A 20998-nucleotide genomic window follows, 5' to 3' on the forward strand; every position below is an offset into this window, starting at 1 on the left:
TGAATACAAACTACCAACCAGCACTAATTTTTATTATTTAGGCTCAAATATAAATACACAATAAGCTTAAATAAGTCGTAGTGATAAGAGCAGACCATTCCCTACAAGCAGCACTCGATCGAGTATGACGGATGAGCCAGCCCTCACTGCGCTCGACCATATTTTATGGGAGCCCAATGACCCGGCCCACCACGCCGCCACATAGCTGGACATTTTAGTGAGCATGACTACTCATTCCACTCGACCACGTCACAGCTACAAAAATTACTATATGGTAGTTACAGTATTCGCACTTTACATGAGGATGCATGCGGCAATCTATACAAAAGCCGCTACGCTATCATATATCAAGAAAGCAGTATGAAAAATAAATTATAACGTTGTCCGCAAATAAAGTTATACTTAATATATATTGCTATCATCTATAAATTCATCTATCCTATAATAGGCTTAAAACCTTAAAAGTCACTTAACAATTGTTGAACTCAGATCGAAGAAGGAATTGCAGAGTGCTCCTGTTCAAGTCGTCCATTACTGAAATAATATCGTTTGAAAAAATTGCAAAGTGTATATCTTTACTTCATAACAGAGTTCCGTGGTTTATGATATATTTCTGACAATTCAGTCGAAATGTTCGGGAGTATACATATATGTATATTTCTCAGTTGGTTATTATGGTGATTGTAATAATGAAAATAAAATAAAAAATAAAAAAGCCTTTTTATTTCTTGCTTATTACAAAATAATGGTGTTAGTAACTTAGAAATATATATTTATCACTATTTGTTAATTTATAATTATTCAAGTATTTTTTTTTTATATGTAATCTCTTATTTTTTTTTTTTAATAACTATATATATTTATTATTATTAATCTATTTGTTACTAATATGTATTTGTATATTTACATTAAAAATATATGACTATAAAAAAAATATATTTCACGAAATATCATGTATAATATATAGAACCCCACTTTTCATTCATCTTGGTAACAGGCCTCGGTGATTGTAATAAAACTAGGTAATTGTGGATAAATGACAATAATTTGCTTCTGTATATTGTGAAAACATCAAATGCAATGAAAATACAAAAGAAGAACAGCGACAGGAACATTAAAAATATATGACTATAAAAAAATATTGACAAGGTATTTTATTTCCAACACGAAATATCATGTATAATATATATGTAAATATGCTCCTTTCATTTAAAAACCAAGTTTGTCATTCATCTTGTGCTAAATCTGTTTTCTGAATTAGTGGTACAATAAGAAAAATACTGTAGAAATGTATATAATAAATTAATTAGAATAAAGTATATATTTTTTTTATAATTATTAAAATTTATATAATGAGTATATCATAAAATTCTAGAGTTGAAAAGAAGTGATAAGAAGGCCACGACACTTTTTTAGATTCATAATTATCTTTTTTTTTTAAATTCCACGCGGACGAAGTCGTGGGTGCAGCTAGTTCTTACTAACACCCATGAAGAACAAAAATTAAGAGAAGTGTGATGAAGACATTATTAAAAAATTTGAAATCTCTATTTGGAGAAGAATAAACCAGAGGCGTACATCTGGATCCCTTGAAGGAAGTGTAACATAAATAGATAATGAATAAACCGAGGTGAGCTGACCTATTTAATAAATTTATTTTAACATGAACGTTTTATGATCATCAACAATTTGATGAAATCAATTAAAATAAAATAATCTGTATTCAAATAAACTTAATATAAGCACTTTTGAATAGTCACATTTTTTTTATTCTACCACTCATTCGGAATGCAGACTCATCACAAGAAGAATGAGCAAGAAACTTGTGTTCTGTACAAATAAATGTTCTAAAGTAGATTTACATTAACAAGGATTAGGCATGCAATATAAAAACTGCTACGCTCTTAATCTCTGTTCAGTCGGATAACAAATGGCGCCAATCATCAAATGTTGGACTTGAAATCTTTCTTTGGTCTAACTATAGATCTTTCTGGCACCAATAATCAAATGTTGGACTTAAAATCTTTCTTTGGTCTAACTATAGATCTTTCTATACCGTCTGCACTTAATCTCGATTCAATCAGTTAACAAATGGCGCCAATCATCAAATGTTGGACTTGAAATCTTTCTTTGGTCTAACTATAGATCTTTCTGGACCGTCTGCACTTAATCTTGATTCAATCAGTTAACAAATGGCGCCCATCATCAAATGTTGGACTTGAAATCTTTCTTTGGTCTAACTATAGATCTTCTGTACTTGAAGTTTTAAAGATACTTGATACTTCAGGGTGCGAAAGTTATAATGGTGTGACATACGATACAGGATCACAAACTTATAAAGGATCGCATTTGTTCATTTCATTGCGGAACTCTAAAGGAGACAAAGCCTTGTGAAGAACACACTTCGTTTGTAATACAATTTCGAATCAATTGTGTTACAAATGTACTTTATTCTTGCTTTTAACTTAGAAAGGATTGACCTTCTGGAAAATATCAGTGTGACACGTGTATTGGTCACGTAGTAGGTACGTCATCATAGGCCGATACTTGACCTACTGCATCTACCTTGTTCAAGATTTGACCCAGTTCATTGAGTTAATGTTTACTCTGTGGTCATTTGTAATTGTGTCATAATACTTTAGCGCTTTATTTCCGATGGTCGCGGGTTCGATTCCTCGCACGGTACAAACATTCATGAATGATTGTTTGTATCGGTCTGGGTGTTTTCTATGTATATTATGTTATTAGTTGTCCAGTACCTACAATACAAGCTCTGCTTATCTTGGGACTAGATGGCGTTATGCTAATTCACTCCTTGATTTATTTATTAATCCATCAGATAATGATATGGACTTCCGCAAAATAACACCTGATTCGATTAAATATGTTATGCCAATTGTCTAGGGGTATTATTTTAATAGTATATTATAATATAAGTGCACACATATCGATACATATATACATATAAATAAAATTGGAGTGTCTGTTTGTAATATTGATATAACCGTTTTTTACTACATGCATATGAATATAAATACGGTACATACATCAAAATAAAATTTTTACAATTTTTGTCTGTTTATTCTGGATAATCACTGAAATGGCTGGACCGATTTTGACGGGATTTAGCACGGCTACTTTTATTTTAGAAAAATAAAGTTAATTTTCACGTGGATGAAGTCACGAGTAGAGCTAGTATACAATACATATTACGACAATTCCCTGGTTTCCTTTCGATTTGGGTGAATCCACAGATATGTATTAAAACTTTAACAATATTTAATAGAGGTTAAATTATTATCTACACATTTAATCTTTGACCTATCTTTGACAACCACTAGACCAGTGGTTTAGCACACCACTTTACTATGTGTCTGTTCAGTCTTGATCTGTTCAGTATTTATTGGGAACACTGATTAGATTTTTTGATTTTTTTTAATAGCATATGCTGACGATCACTCTATTCTCCCAAATCTGAATTTAAATGAAATTGTATTATTGTTAACATGTACAACATTTATTTGAAAAGAATACGAGCTGAGTTTCTTTTCAGTTCTTCTCATCTCGAAATCATTCCGAACTGACGGTAGATTTGACATATCATAAGAGTCTGCAATAGCATATAATAACACGAATAAAGATATTTTGAATTTTGAAGAACCCTTTCCATCACAAAAGTGTTCAATTTTCCTTTCCTGCTTTGGAACCCTAAAAAGTAAGTGTAATATAATAAATTCCCATAACAAATATGATGGCTCGAAGGATAAGTGATAGTTACAACACAAAAGTGTGGAATGAGCATCATTTGCGATATATTAAACTTGGTCCCTTGATGGCTGCCGTATTGTAACGCTGATAGCCTCCATCTAGGTAATATCCCTCAAATCGAGCTCATCTCAACACGAAGTATTTTTCAACTTTTTTTATTCCTCAGGGACTGGTGGAGCAGATGCCTTGATAATGGCAAGTGTTTACCGTCGTGTAGATACATAAGAATTCCTGTGGACATGATGGGATGTATTCCATGCTTGAACAGTTAATACGAAAATCTAGGCAGGTAAACGTTTTTGTGTTCATTAGAGATAATAATATCTCAGGACAATTCACACAGCGCCATCTAGTCCCAAGCTAAGCACAGCTTGTGTTATGGGTACTAGACAACTGATATAAATACATGGATACATTTTTTTTTGTAAATACAAATACAAATATATTATACATAGAAGACACCCAGACCGATACAAACAATTATAGTCATGAATACAAATGTTTGTGCCGTGCGAAGAATCGAAGCTGCGACCAGCGGTCGTAAAGCGGTTTGGTAGACCGCTAAACCACCGAGGTCGTCATCTTTATTAAATAAATAAATAAAATATGAGTATATAATAAAAACAAATCTCTTTTTAAAGTCACCAGAAATCTTAACATCAATTTTGGACATTTCCTCGAAGAAATCTAGCCTGCTTCCATTATTGTGTCGAAAAAGTTCACAGCCTGGCCGATTCCTATCTGGCTACCAAATTTATACCTTCCGCTTGAACTGTTATCGACGAATCTGAACACTGTGGCTATAAACTAAGCGAAAACTAGCTCTTCCGTAATAGGGTTTACATAAATATTGTATATTACATAGTTTAGTTAGAGAAAGGTGAAATTTATATGTAATATGGATGATAATCTGAAATTTTATGCGTGTAAAGAAAAGGCCAATAAATGAAGCATGATGGAAGATCGCGGAAAGTGGCAAGAGCTCCACCGACAAGAGCGTAGCTCTTAAATTATGAATGAATGAATGAAATTGGTAAAGTAGTAAAAACTTAAATAATAATGTAGTAAATGGAGAATAAAATAAACAAACAGAGTTTTTTTTCGGACTACTCTAATGCTGTTGGCCGCAGCTGGCCTTTACAGCTTCACCGGACGATAGGGGGCGAGTGCAGATGGCACTTCAAACCCGCAGAAGGACTTATGCAACGGCTGAAGGCCAACTCCTGCTTGACGGATACGACTATAGTCTGAGGGTATTGGGTTCAAACCTCGGCTCAGGCCGTCGTAATTTCGATCCCGTTTGAATTGGACGGGGGATCGATGGGAGAGGAGTAGACAGTGTTAAGAGAAGAACTTGTGGTAATGAAGTTATAATAATCAGAATTTGTGTTATGGGTACTGGACTTTTATTGGCAGATAGCTGATGTAATAGTGAGTAACTTAGGCTACTTTTATTTTAGAAATATAAAGTTGATTTCCACGCGGACGAAGTCGCGGGTACAGCCAGTCTATCATAAATTAGTATTTGGCTGTAATAGAGAAATATATATATATGTTATATATAAAATTCTCGTGTCACAGTTTTCGTTCCCATACTCCTCCGAAACGGCTTGACCGATTGTCATGAAATTTTGTGAGCGTATTGAGTAGGTCTGAGAATCGGCCAACATATATTTTTCATCCCCCTATATGTTAAGGGTAGTCCACCCCTAATTTTTTTTTTATTTTAAGGCAAAACGTTTGCCGGGACAATAGTATATATATATATATATACTGAATATCTCTGTCATAAATATCTACGACAATGTTATCTGATTGAACAGAGATTAAGTGCGTAGCGGTTTCTATGTTGATTGTCGCATGCCTAATCCTTGTTGTCAATTAAATATAAGCAAATCAATATTTATTCAAAAGAGCAACATACAAGTTTCTTGCTCATTCTTCTTGTGACGAGACTGCATTTCGAATGAGCGGTAGAATAAAAAAACTTGACTAAGCAAATGCTTATATTAAGTTTATTTGAATAATGATTATTTCTATTTCTATTTCTATTACCATAGAAGAAAGAGGATGACGACGCTCTAAAAATACCACGGTTACTTTTAAGTTATCATCGATTTCCAAGACTAAGTAAAATATCTCTCCCACGGAAGGAGGGTCCTTCCCTATAAAACTGTTTAAACTCATTGTAATTCAATTGATTAAATTTACGCTACTGTCACCAAAACTGTCTAACTTTAGCACGAGCTGACGCGTTAAATGAATTCCCAATGCTTCGTGGCCCTAATTTAACCTTACGCATTAAAGAGACGAAATGTCTTTTCATTTTTTTATCAACGAAAGAATGGCTTCCTTCCTCAAATAATGGATAATAATAATGATGTACTCGATAACATTCCGTCTTTATAATCGATTAATGTTCCAAAGTTATGACTTGAATATATATACTATTATTTATATAAAAAAACATCTATTAAAAAGAGCAACACACAAGTTTCTTGCTCATTCTTCTTGCGATGAATCTGCATTCCGAATGAGTGGTAGAATCAAAATATGACTATTCAAAAGTGCTTGTAATGAGTTTATTTGAATAAAGATTATTTCTATTTCTATTTTTATACATAATATCTAAATATATAACTCAAAGGAGACTGACATAGTGATGATAGCAGATGTCGCGTAGCTCCTTTTCCACCTGGCTGCGGTAGGCGCGGATCATGTTCAGTTTATCTTCTGCGCCCTGCAACAAAAAAAAGCATAACATATTATATTTATGTACAGTATGCAAGTATGTATATCAAATAATCTATATATAATATATATATATAACTCAAAGGTGACTGACGTAGTGATCTATCAACGCACAGCCCAAATCACTGGACGGATCGAGCTGAAATTTGGCATGCAGGTAGATGTTATGACGTAGGCATCCGCTAAGAAAGGATTTTGATTAATTCCACCCCTAAGGAGATACAGTAGGGGATGAAAATATGTATAAATCTTTCGACTGATTGAACTGAAATTAAAGATGATGAAGACGTTCGCTTAAATAGTATTTTGATAAATTCAACCCCCATGGGGATAAAATAAGGGATGATGCAGGATGTAAATGTAATAATTTGAACCTATCAGTACCTAATGGAACGAATAAATTAAGGCGAACAAAATAATATTTAGTTCTTTAGGCTGCTTCTATTTTAGAAAAATAAAGTAAAATTCCACGCGGACGAAGTCGCGGGAACAGTTAGTTCTGCTTATAATTCGACGACACTAGGGGAACAACGCAGGCGTAGCCAGTCCAAAATAAAACAACACAGTTACTTTAAATACAATATTAAATTTAATTTAATTTAATTTTCTTTTGAATCACCAAAATGAGTTCTAACTGTATTGCATTGTACTAGTATTATATTTATCTATATTTAGCATTAATGTATGACATTATATAATATCAGGTATTGTCCCATTCGGTGTCGAGACCCTTGGTCCGTGGGGTCCTAGCGCTATAAGACTTTTCAAAGAAATAACGAAAAGGTTAGTCGACATCACAGAAGACCGAACAGCTGGCAGCTACCTCGGACAAAGAATTAGTCTAGCTATTCAAAGAGGGAACGCTGCCAGTATCTTCGGAACGTTGCCTAAAGGGACCCCTTTTAATAATATATTTTAGTCATCATATTATATATTTTTTCTATACAGTTTATATTTGAAATATCAGGTATACTATATATGTTATTATTATGTGTATCTCAACGAGGTGCGTGGATGAATTCGTTGTAAATAATTATAAAACACCAAATTGTAAATTAAATCGTAATTATATATATTTATTAAAATGTCGATATATTTAGCGGTGTACCAAAATATTGATGCACATTAAAAACAAATGACAATCGTAATTATTAGAACACAGCGTTCCATATTTAAATATTATGAAGTAAATAATTAAGAAGGTTTTAATACCTATTTTTTGTTGGAGTTTCCAACAATTATATGTATATATTTATTTGCATTTCATATATAATATATAATATTTATTAGTAACTTTGTGATTATTTTTTGACATAACTACCCCACAACACTTTACTGTATACCTATAGGTTAGCTGGTGTAGAATGCCATACAGCATTAAGCTCGCCTTTGTACAAGTTATATTGTGCATTAAAGAATAAATAAAATCCCATCATCATCAAAACATAAATGTGAAATGATAGCCGAGTTTAATATTATGATATATGCCTTGATTGTTGACTTCTACGACAAAAGAGGTGAGATCTAAATGGGTGCCAAGTTCAATGGTCTGTCTTGAAATGTATTTATAACAATATAAAATATCATTTCTTCTTATAACTTAGGATAATATACTGTAGCCTAAGGTCTGACTTGGCCAGTTCTCATATTATTATACCAATTATTACTTTCGATTGCTAGTTACTACTAATAATAAAATAGGAACCGACGAGTAACATGTTTAGAACTTGCGAAGGCTACAGTATATTTCGTATATGAAAACTAGACAAGTTAGAAAATACACTAACGAATAAAATGACCATATTTGGACATTAATATCTAATAAACGTTTGAGATATGTTTATGAAATTTGGAACACATATTTATCTCGCAAGTCTCAATAACTCAATATGAACCAAATTTGACAGGTTTATGTGAAAGAGTTTTTGAGTTATGAGGGGGTCAAAAGTGGCTCCAAATGGTTCGTGTAAATATACACACGGTGCTGCTCGCCAGTTGTCTTACTTGAAACTCGGCTTGACACGCTACCGCGTGTCTAGATAAATAAATTTTCTGTTAAATCTAGATCAAGCCTGAAATTTTATATAATTTTATAAAATAAGGTCTTAATCTTGACAAATTGTAATAACCCAGGTGTTAATTTGCTCGAGGTGATTACGTCGAGAAACAGATATCCAATAAATTAAGTCAGCTATAAATTATAGCTAGTTTTAAATTATGAAGACCTCCAACTTAGGTCGGATTTCACCAAAGAAACTGATCACGTTTAGTTCGAACTGAACGCGATTAAAACGTTTAAACGTGTTCAAAGCTTCATTTTGCATTTCACCACTACAAATTTCGCTAAACACGTTTATAAATTCTGAACGTCTGATTTCCTACAGTTAACTCTTTAAACGTATTTAAAGCAGCTGTCAGTTGTCAAACAGTCATCAATCAAAATTTTGACAATACAATATCGGGAATAAAATAGAAAATTGGCAGTAGTGTAAAAAAAAATCCTCAATAAAACATTTTTTTACTAGTTAATAGGTAAAGGTTGTCGTTTTATACTTTGTGGTCGACGGTACTTATTAAATTAAAAATTAATAAACTTATCCTAATTATCACATGATTGAATTACAAATAGTTCTTAGAATTATTTAATTAAATTACCCATTGCATCAAATATTATTTATGAGCGTGTAACACTGTGAACGAATGAAAATCTAAACTTCATTTTGGTAAACGTGATCTGTATAAAGTTGGTGAATTCCATTTAAAGTAAAACGAGATCAACGTCGTTCTTTTTTCAAGTTCACGCTGAACTCCGTTTCCTTGAACGTGTTTATACTACGATTGGTGAAATCCAGCCTTAGTTGAATATTAGTGTTACAATGAAACTTAATTTGATATTCATTACTTGGTTATAGTATTTTATATAAAATAACAAATTTATATTTTATATTATGACTAGCTACTCGCCCCGGCTTCGCACGGGTGTACATGTATAATACATATAAACCTTCCTCTTAAATCACTCTATCTATTAAAAAAACTGCTTCAAAATCCGTTGCGTAGTTTTAAAGATTTAAGCATACATAGGGACAGACAGCGACGGCGACTTTGTTTTATACTATACTAGCTACCCACCCCGGCTTCGCACGGATGTACATGTATTAATTATATAAACCAACCTCTTGAATCACTCTATCTATTAAAAAAACTGCTTCAAAATCCGTTGCGTAGTTTTAAAGATTTAATCATACATAGGGACAGACAGCGACAGCGACTTTGTTTTATACTATGTAATAATGTAATACTAGTTCATTAAACGTATTATATACGTTGTAATTTAGTTTATTAGTATTGTCTTGAAAGTCAAATAAACAGACGTGTACAGACGTTAAGACAAACAATCAACTATATATGCAACGGATACGGTGTCGTAATATCCTCGGTGGTCTAGTGGTACAGCATACAGCTTTACTATCCGATGGTGGCGGGTTCGATTCCTCGCACGGTACATTCATGACTATGATTGTTTGTATCGGTCTGAATGTTTTCTATGTATAATATGTATTTATTTATAAAAAAAAATATCCATGTATTTATATCAGTTGTCTAGCACTCATAACATAAGCTCTGCTTAGCTTGGGACTAGATGGCGTTGTGTGAATTGTCTTGAGATATATTATAGACTAGATGTTCCTGTGGCTTCGTCCGCTTGGAATTTAACAATATTTTTCTAAAATAAAATAGTTTTTCTGAAATAAACGTGGCCTAAGTTACTCCTTATTACAACAGCTACCTGCCGATAAAAGTCCCATCAAAATCGGTCCAGCCATTTTAAAGGTTATCCGGAACAAACAGAAAAATAGACAGACACACAAAAATTATAAAAAATGATATTTTAGTGCATGTACCGTATTTATATTCATATGCATGTAGTACAAGACAGTTATTTCAATATTACAAACAGACACTCCAATTTTATTTATATGTATAGTTATACTAGTATATATACACATGGTTTATCTGTATACAACGCTGTATAATATCAAAACAGCTTGTTACTGAAACAAACAATACAAACCAATACGTTGAATATGTGCCGTTGTCAGAACTTAGAATTGATCGTTGAATAAACTACTCTATTATTTCTCAATACGGTGGTTGTTCGATATGTTGTTATACAGAAACATTGGAGATATGAGGGAGTAGCAGGTAAGGTAAGTGGATGTATGGAATGAAAGAGAAGAGTTAGTGATTGCACTAATAAAAGCTTACGTAACAATAACAAACTGATTTTACCTAAATGTCGTTTGGCTAAAGTTAGTAATTCGTTTTATGGCAATTGCGTAAGGTTTTACAATAAAATACCAGAGTCTGTTATAAATGTGCCAGAAAAAAGATTTAAATGTCAAATAAAACAGTTCCTTTGCAAAAAAGCTTACTATAAAATTGAAGAATTCGTTAACGATAATAATGTTTTTGTAGAAAAATTTTAAATACATAGCACTGACAATATTATCTGATTACATTAATAATGAGTGCGTAGCGATTTCTATGTTGATTATCGCATGCCTCTTACTTGTTACACTGTAATTATTAATATAAAAAAAACATCTATTAAAAAGAGCAACACACAAGTTTCTTGCTCATTCTTCTTGTGATGAATCTGCATTCTGAATGAGTGGTAGAATGAAAATATGACTATTCAAAAGTGCCTGTAATGAGTTTATTTGAATAAAGATTATTTCTATTCTATTCTATTCTGAAATAAGGGGGTGCACAGTACGTACCTGCGACTGTAGAGCGGGTATATTCTTGTACAGCTGCTGCACTCGATGAATACTATATTTAACACAGGCACGCACACAAAGTTACTTATTTTTAATGTCAATATTATATTAATTAATTTAAAGCGGAGCGGTCGGGACGAGATGTCACTATTCACGTTAGTAGACGAGGTCGTCGGGCGACCTCAGGTGACATACTGTGCGCGGGAAAGGGATGAGGATATGGGGAATAATACCATACCACTTGATATGTTCATAAATGGCGCGAACAAATATGGCCCTTGCAAAATCTGCTTATAGTATATCAAGCTTGCAAATGGTTAACAGTAATAATGATTGCGATAAAACAAAGTAAAAACTAAAGAAGTCGAAACAATTGTCGCGAATAATCAATTCATAATAAGATTATTAAATTCTCGTACATATTAATAGAAATAGAAATCATCTTTATTCAAATAATCATAGTCATAAACATCTAAATATATATAACTCAAAGGTGACTGACTGACATAGTGATCTATCAACGCACAGCCCAATCCACTGGACGGATCGGGCTGAGACTTTGCATGCATAAAGCTGCTATGACGTAGGCATCTCCTAAGAAAGGATTTTGATAAATTTCACCCCTAAGGGGATAAATTAACGCGAGAGAAGCCGCGGGCAAAAGCTAGTATGTATATAACTCAAAGGTCACTGACATAGTGATCTATCAACGCACAGCCCAATCCACTGGACGGATCGGGCTGAAATTTGGCATGCAGGTAGATGTTATGACGTAGGCATCCGCTAAGAAAGGATTTTGATTAATTCTACCCCCACGGGGCTAAAATAGGGGATGAAACTTTGTCAATTTTAAACAGATCGGACTGAGACTTTGCATGCATAAAGCTACTAAGACGTAAGCATCGCCTAGGATTTTGACAAATTAACGCGAGAGAAGCCGCGGGCAAAAGCTAGTCTAAATATATAAAACTCAAAGGTGACTGACTGACATAGTGATCTATCAACGCACAGCCCAATCCACTGGACGGATCGGGCTGAAATTTGGCATGCAGGTAGATGTTATGACGTAGGCATCCGCTAAGAAAGGATTTGGATTAATTCTACCCCCAGGGGGATAAAATAGGGGATTGAAGGTTTGTATGAAACTTTGTCAATTTTAAACAGATCTGGCTGAGACTGTGCGTGCATAAAGCTCCTATGACGTAGGCATCTCCTAAGAAAGGATTTTGATAAATTCCACCCCTAAGGGCATAAACTAACGCGAAAGAAGCCGCGGGCAAAAGCTTATATTTATATAATTCAAAGGTGACTGATATAGTGATCCATCAACGCACAGCCCAAACCACTGGACGGATCGGGCTGAAATTTGGCATGCAGGTCGATGTTATGACGTAGGCATCCCCTAAGAAAGGATTTTGATGATTTCCACCCCTAAGAGCATAAATTAACGCGAGGGAGCCGCGGACAAAAGCTAATATAAATATATTTTTCGAGTCGACACTTCGACCGAGCTCACATGCACTCGGCTAGACCGGCCCCTGCCTGCGCATTCCCATGTCTGATCATGGCATATGCAAACAGTATTTTAGAATATATTTGGTTAATGCAATACGGAAGGGAAGCTGGGTACTGCCCCGTTTGTTTCGACAATCCTGAATTTATTAGGAGAATGATAACAGCCAAATGGGTTTTCTTTATATATTTATTCAATACTAATTTTTACCCGCGACTGCATCTACTATTTATGATTTCGCCATTTATTTTGCAATTTTTTGTTAAGCAGTTTAAGTGGAAAATAAGTAATACAGACAATTTTGTTCATATATAGATGGTCTCGGTGGTCTAGCGGTTTAGCACACCGCTTTACGTCCGATGGACGCGGGTTCGATTCCTCGCACGGTACAAACATTTGTATAAATGAGTTAAAGAGTGGAATGAGTAGGCATGCTCACTAAAATGTCCAGACATGTGGCGGCGTGGTGGGCCGGGTCATTGGGCTCCCTAAAATATGGTCGAGCGCAGTGATGGCTGGCTCATCCGCCATACTCGTGAACGAGTGTTGCTTGTAGGAACTGGTCTGCTCTTAGCGATGGGCTAACTGGCCTGACCTCATGTTCATCTTATCATCCTCCACTGGTACCCCGCCAGTGTAAACCGTTAGCGCAAGCGGATGTACCATTCCATTATCATCCATGAAAAAATCCCCATTGATTGCAATATAGTATGTCAAGTGGACCTGACATAGTATATTATATCACTGGGATTGTTAGATCGGATAACTATCAATTCACAAACAGTACGACCTCGGTGGTCTAGCGGTTTAGCACACCGCTTTACGTACGATGGTCGCGGGTTCGATACCTCGCACGGCACAAATATATATATTAATGAGTATGATTGTTGGTATAGGTCTGGGTATTTTCTACGTACCTATATGTATTTAAGAAAAAAAATTATAAATGTTTTGTATCAATTATCTAGTACCCATAACACAAGCTTTAGCTAGTGTTGTGTGTGAATGATACTATGTTGTTGGTCGAGACGATGTATATTACAGATGATAATAAACTGACAATATGTACATAGAAATAATGATCTTATATAGTAAATAACAATAGGAAAATGTAAGGTAGGGTGACACAGTTTAGACACAGCAGACATTATTAAATGCACTTATTATTTTGATGTATCTAGGTAACTGTGTCCCCTTACCCAGAAAAAATAATCTAACACATATCTTTTTGTATTCAGAGTACATTCTAAATTTCATGATTAAAATTATATAGCCGACAATTTTAATCTTTACATCTCCCAGATTTGAACTCACGACCTCTTTGTTGTCATTTCTCACGACGATATTCTTTTTCGTACGTTTATATTGTTATTGTTACATTGCTAGAGACGGTATCGGATCGTAATATATTTATGGATTTCCAGCTTCGAGTCTCGGGCGGCAAAACACGAGCAAATTCAGGCAGAAATTTGATTATGTCTTGCAACCACATCGCTGACGTCATGAACACAGATCAGAGAATCAACAGAAGCGGCCATATTCAGTAGAAATAGAAATAATCTTTATTCTAATAAACTTAATATAAACACTTTTGAATAGTCCATTGATCGTATCTCCTCAGTTTCAAGACACTCTCCTTGATGTGAAGCCAAATCTCGAGGTCCTTGGCGTTGATATATCCAGTGACGTTCAGTTTTGCGGTCATTTGGAGGACAAGGCTAAAATTCAAAAAAGCGTTGATATATCGCTATATTATACAAGGCGCAGATCCGGCCGCACATGGAATACTGTTCTCATCTCTGGGCGAGAGCACCACAATGCCAGCTACTTCCATTTGACCGCATTCAGAACCGAGCAGCCAGAATCATTGGTAATCAACGTCTATGTGACAGACTCGACCCATTGGCTTTGCGGCGAGATATTGCATCTCTGTGCATTTTCTACCGCATATATCACGGGGAGTGTTCTGAGGAATTGTTCGGATTAATACCAGCTGCTGAGTTTCACCACCGTACCACCCGCCAGAAACTGAAATACCATCCTGATCATCTGGATGAATGGCGGTCTTCCACAGGGCGGTTTTCTAGAAACTTTTGCCACGCACAACCACATTGTGGAATCACCTTCCAGCAATGGTATTTCCGAACCGATACGATATTGAAACCTTCAAGAAAAGAGCTTATTCCTTTTTAAAAGGCCGACAACGTACTTGCAATTCCCCTGGTGTTGCGGGTGCTCATGGGCGACGGTAATCACCTACCATCGGGTGAGCCGTATGCACGTTTGTCCCCTGTGTTATATAAAAAAAAAAAACAAGTTTTTTATTCTACCGCTTATTCGGAATGCAGATTCATCACAAGAAGAATAAGCAAGAAACTTGTGTATGGCTCTTTTAAACAATTCTTGTAACATGACGTTTTAGTCAATGTTACTTAGACAGCGATAGGGAAGACTGGAAAGGAAACATGGTGGTTTCGAGTTTATCTGTTTGTTATTAACTAGCTACTCGCCCGGTTTGGCACGGGTGTACATGTATTATACATATAAAGCTTCCTATAGAATCACTCTATCTATTTAAAAAGCCGCTTCAAAATCTGTTGCGTAGTTTTAAAGATTTAAGCATACATAGGGACAGGCAGCGACAGCGACTTTGTTTTATACTATACTAGCTACTCACCCCGGCTTCGCACAGGTGTACATGTATTACACATATAAACCTTTCTCTTGAATCACTCTATCTATTAAAAAAAACCGCTTCAAAATCCGTTGCAGAATCTTAGTTTTATACTATGACTAGCTACTCGCCCCGGTTTCACACGGGTGTACATGTATTACACATATAAACCGTTCTCTAGAATCACTCTATCTATTAAAAAAAACCGCTTCAAAATCTGTTGCGTAGTTTTAAAGATTTAAGCATACATAGGGACAGGCAGCGACAGCGACTTAGTTTTATACTATGACTAGCTACTCGCCCCGGTTTCACACGGGTGTACATGTATTACACATATAAACCGTTCTCTAGAATCACTCTATCTATTAAAAAAAACCGCTTCAAAATCCGTTGCGTAGTTTTAAAGATTTAAGCATACATAAAATAGAATAGAATAGAAAATCATTTATTCAAATAAATTTACATTGAAGCACTTTTGAATAGTCATTACATTTTTTTAATCTACCGCTCGTTCGGAAAGCTGTCTCATCACAAGAAGAACAGAAGGGACAGACAGCGACAGCGACTTTGTTTTATACTATGACTAGCTACTCGCCCCGGTTTCGCACGGATGTCCATATATTATACATATAAAGATTCTTATTGAATTACTCTATCTATTAAAAAACCGCTTCAAAATCCGTTACGTAATTTTAAAGATTTAAGCATACATATGGACAGACAGTGACAGCAATTTTGTTTTATACTATGTAATGATAAACCACTCGAAGTCACGGTCTCAACTAGTATATAAATAGAACTATATCTACGGCACATAACCTCAGAGGAGCAAGAAACTTCCAAAACATTTGATATAATGTTAAATATTATATTGCAGAGATACCAACTAAACAAGCAGATTATAACACGGCCGCAAAAACTATACGGAGTCTGATAATGTTGTGATTTATAGTGGCCTCGGAACAGGCAAGCGATCGTACATCAAGTGGATTCCTAAACTCTACAACCAACTATCATTACATAGTATAAAAAGTCGCTGTCGCTGTCTATACGTACCTATGTATGATTAAATTCCTAAATCCTAAATCTTTAAAACTTCCTAATAGGAAGGTTTATATGTATAATACATGTACACCCGGGAGAAGCCGGGGCGAGTAGCTAGTCATAGTACAAAACAAAGTCGCTGTCGCTGTCCGTCCCTATGTATGCTTAAATCTTTAAAACTACGCAACAGATTTTGAAGCAGTTTTTTTTTAATAGATGGTGATTCTAGAGGAAGGTTTATATGTATAATACATCAGTACTGAAAAATCCGTCAAAACAAAGTCCCTGTCGGCGTCCCTATGTACTATGTTTAAGTCTTTAAAATAATAAAGTATAGGAAATATCAAAAATATGTATAATACACGTACATGCGTCCGCGTGGAAGCTTTAATAATAAATTTTAGGAAAAATAAAAGTAGTCTAAGTTACTCCTTATTACATCAACTACTTGCCAAAAAAAAATCCCGTCAAAACAAAGTCCCTGTCGCTGTCTGTCCCTATGTATGTTTAAATCTTTAAAACTACGCAACAGATTTTGAAGCGGTTTTTTTTAAAGATAGAATGAATCAAGAGGAAGGTTTATATATATAATACATGTACAAGTACAATCCGGGGCGAGTAGCTAGTAAACAATAAAATACACACAAAACAAAAAGCTTAGTACTAAAAATTATAAGAAAAAAATCAATTTTTTTTACTATATTGTCTGTATGGAAAAGTTTGGAGCGTGTGTATGTGGTAGTTAAAGGTAGTTTACAGTAAAAATCGCAAGTGGCCAACTTGGCAAGTTTCAGGTAACATATCAGGAATCATGAAATGTATCCATTACGTGCCCGGACTCTATAAGTTTTGATATAACAGGTGAGGTACGTGCCTAATCTTATCTCCACTTAGTTTTGGTTGCTGGGCTCAGTTTACTCAAGTTTTATTTCCACCCATTACAATGAGATGTATGTATCATATGTTTGGTCCGTCAAACAGCTTGTTTTTAAACTAAGTTCTGGATAGAGAGTAAAAAAAAAAATTAAAAAAAAATTACGAGCAGAGTTTCTTGTCAGTTCGTCTCATCTCGAGATGGAAGGTGATTCCACAATGTGGTTGTGCGAGGCAAAAAGTTTCTAGAAAACCGCACTGTGGAAGACCACCATTCATCCAGATGATCAGGATGGTATTTCAGTTTCTGGCGGGTGGTACGGTGGTGAAACTCAGAAGCTGGTATTAATCCGAACAATTCCTCAGAACACTCCCCGTGATATATGCGGTAGAAAATGCACAGAGATGCAATATCTCGCCGCAAAGCCAATGGGTCGAGTCTGTCACATAGACGTTGATTACCAATGATTCTGGCTGCTCGGTTCTGAATGCGGTCAAATGGAAGTAACTGGTATTGTGGTGCTCCCGCCCAGAGATGAAAACAGTATTCCATGTGCGACCGGATCTGCGACTTGAGAAGAACTTGGTTTAAAAACAAGCTGTTTGGCGGCCCAAACATATGATACATACATCTCATTGTAATGGGTGGAATCATTCCGAACTGACGGTAGATTTGACATATCATAAGAGTCTGTAATAGACCTACATGAATAAAGATATTTTGAATTTGAATTTAATAATAATCATGACAATTCATATATACAGTCCAAACAATGCAGAGTTTTTTTTCAGACTACTCTAATGCTGTTAGCCGCAGCTGGCCTTTACAGCTTCACCGGACGATAGGGGGCGAGTGCAGATGGAACTCCAAACCCGTGGAAGGACTTATGAAGCGGCTGAAGGCCAACTCCCGCCTGACGGATACGACTATAGTCTGAGGGCACCGCTAGAGATTCGAACCTCGGCTCATGACATCATAATTTCGTCTGAATTGAACGATGCATTGATCGGAGAGGCGACCACCGGTATGGCGCATGCAGACGGCCGGGCATGATTGAGGTCGTCGTCTTCTCCGGCGAGGTCGGTGTCGTGTGTGTATATGAAAACGTCGTAGGGACGGAACTGGTGAAATACTAAGCATAGTTTCTATCATTGATACTACTTACTTAGCTCAGAAAAGAAGAAGTCCTGCATTTCTTGTCAGTTCTTCTCATCTCAAAATCGTTCCGAACTGACGGTGGATTTGAGATATCATAAGAGTCTGTAAAAGACCTACATCATCATCATTGCCTTGCCTTTATCCCATTATTTGTGGTCGGCGCAGTATGTCATTCTCTTCCACTGTTCTTTATCGGTCATCATATCTGAACATACTCTTCTTTTATTCATATCATCTTTCACACAATCCATCCATCTTTTCTTAGGGCGTCCCCTCCCTTTACATCCATCCACATTCATGAATAAAGATATTTTATTTGAATTGATTTCAATTTACCATCAGGTGGGCCATCACATGTTCGCCGTTCTTCATTATTAATGTCATTTTTAGCCGCTAATGAACTTCAAATTTTCTGTTTTTTCCTTTTTTTTTCCCTACTTTCCAGTTCAGTAGTGTTCAATTTATCTTACTAATACATAATTAAATGTAACAATTACATACAAAAGTTTTTGCATAGATGTATGATACTATTTCACGCAAAAACTACTGGATTTTAATGAAATTTTACAATAGAATAGAATAGAAAATAATTTCTTCAAATAAAACTTAATTTAAGTACTTTTGAATAGTCATAACAATTTGTTTTTTAACGAGCAAGAAACTTGTGTGTTGCTCTTTTAAATAATCCTTGTAAGTTTACATTTACAAGTCGAAACGTGTGAGTACAAACTACCAACCAGCACTAATTTTTTAGGTCAAATATAAATTTGCAATAAGATTAAATCAGTCGTAGTGATAAGAGCAGACCAGTCCCTACAAGCAGCACTCGTTCACGAGTGTGACGGATGAGCCAGCCATCACTGCGTTCGACCATATTTTAGGGAGCCCAATGACCCGGCCCACCACGTCGCCACAAGTCTGGACATTTTAGTGAGCATGACTACTCATTCCACTCGACCACGTCACAGCTACAATAATACAGCTTATAGATAACGAAAAGGAAACGAAAGGCCTCCAGCCAGGTTGACCGATGATTTGGTCAAGATCGCTGAAAGCCTATGGTTGCGAGCAGCGCAGGACCGATCGTCGTGGAGATCTATGGAAGAGACCTTTGTCCAGCAGTGGACCAGAAATGGCTGGCCCGATTTTGGCGGGACTTTTTTTGGCAGGTATCGGGTACAGCTAGTATAGAATAAAAAGGAACTTAAAAACTTTTAATATAATTATAGAATTTCTGAACGCTCGGGGGTCCATGGTAAATTCGTGGTAATTTTATTAATTAATGGTTTTGAGTTAAAATTACTTGATACATCATTTACCATTAAAAATATAACATAATATCACTAGATGTTAATAAAATTCTATTCTATTCTATTCTATTCTGGATGTCCCGGTAAATGTAGGTTTTAAATTAATATCGCTATTAAAAATAGGGGTTGATGGTAGAAATTTTTAGGGGTGAAAGTTACGGTTGTATGTGTTTGACGAGGCCAAAAACGACCGAGGCGACCCTTATTATTTAGGGGTGTAAAATAGATAAAAACCTATTATCAGACTTACCGAGTACATATAACGAAATTTTATACCTCTAACTGTTAGGGATGGCTCACATCAAAAAATTTTTTTTTTATTTTTCATATAATTTTTTTTAATTATTAGATTAATATCACCTCTTTTTTTTATAGCGTTATTAACTAGCTGTCCTCGGCAACATTAACAACATTTGCCGGAACAGCTAGTCCAAGTAAAAAACTTTATTGTTTTGCGTGCTTAAACTATATTGTTCAGCCATATGGCAAAATAACGTTTTTAGGCTAGTCAAAGTGTAATAAACTTTATTGTTAAGTGTGCTTAAACTATATTGTTCAGCCATATGGCAAAATAACGCCATATGGCAAAATAACGTTTTTAAGCTGGCGTAGTATCTTTAAAGTGTAATAAACTTTATTGTTAAGTGTGCTTAAACTATGTATATTGTTCAGCCATATGGCAAAATAACGTTTTTAAGTTAGTCGTAGTATCAAAAACTTTATTGTTAAGTGTACTTAAACTATATTGTTCAGCCATATGGCAAAATAACGTTTTTAAGCTAGTCGTAGTATAAAAAACTTTATTGTTAAGTGTGCTTAAACTATATTGTTCAGCCATATGGCAAAATAACGTTTTTAGGCTATACAAAGTGTAATAAACTTTATTGTTAAGTGTGCTTAAACTATATTGTTCAGCCATATGGCAAAATAACGTTTTTATACAAAGTGTAATAAACTTTATTGTTACTGTGCTTAAACTATATTGTTAAATATAAATAACGTTTTTAAGGTAGTCAAAGTGTAATAAACTTTATTGTTTTGCGTGTTTAAACTATATTGTTCAGCCATATGGCAAAATAACGTTTTTAACCTAGTCGTAGTATAAAAAACTTTATTGTTAAG

This window comes from Achroia grisella, unplaced genomic scaffold (genome assembly GCF_030625045.1).
Source record: "Achroia grisella isolate CSIRO2021 unplaced genomic scaffold, CSIRO_AGI_Agris_v1 utg2172, whole genome shotgun sequence".
Classification (NCBI taxonomy): domain Eukaryota; kingdom Metazoa; phylum Arthropoda; class Insecta; order Lepidoptera; family Pyralidae; genus Achroia; species Achroia grisella.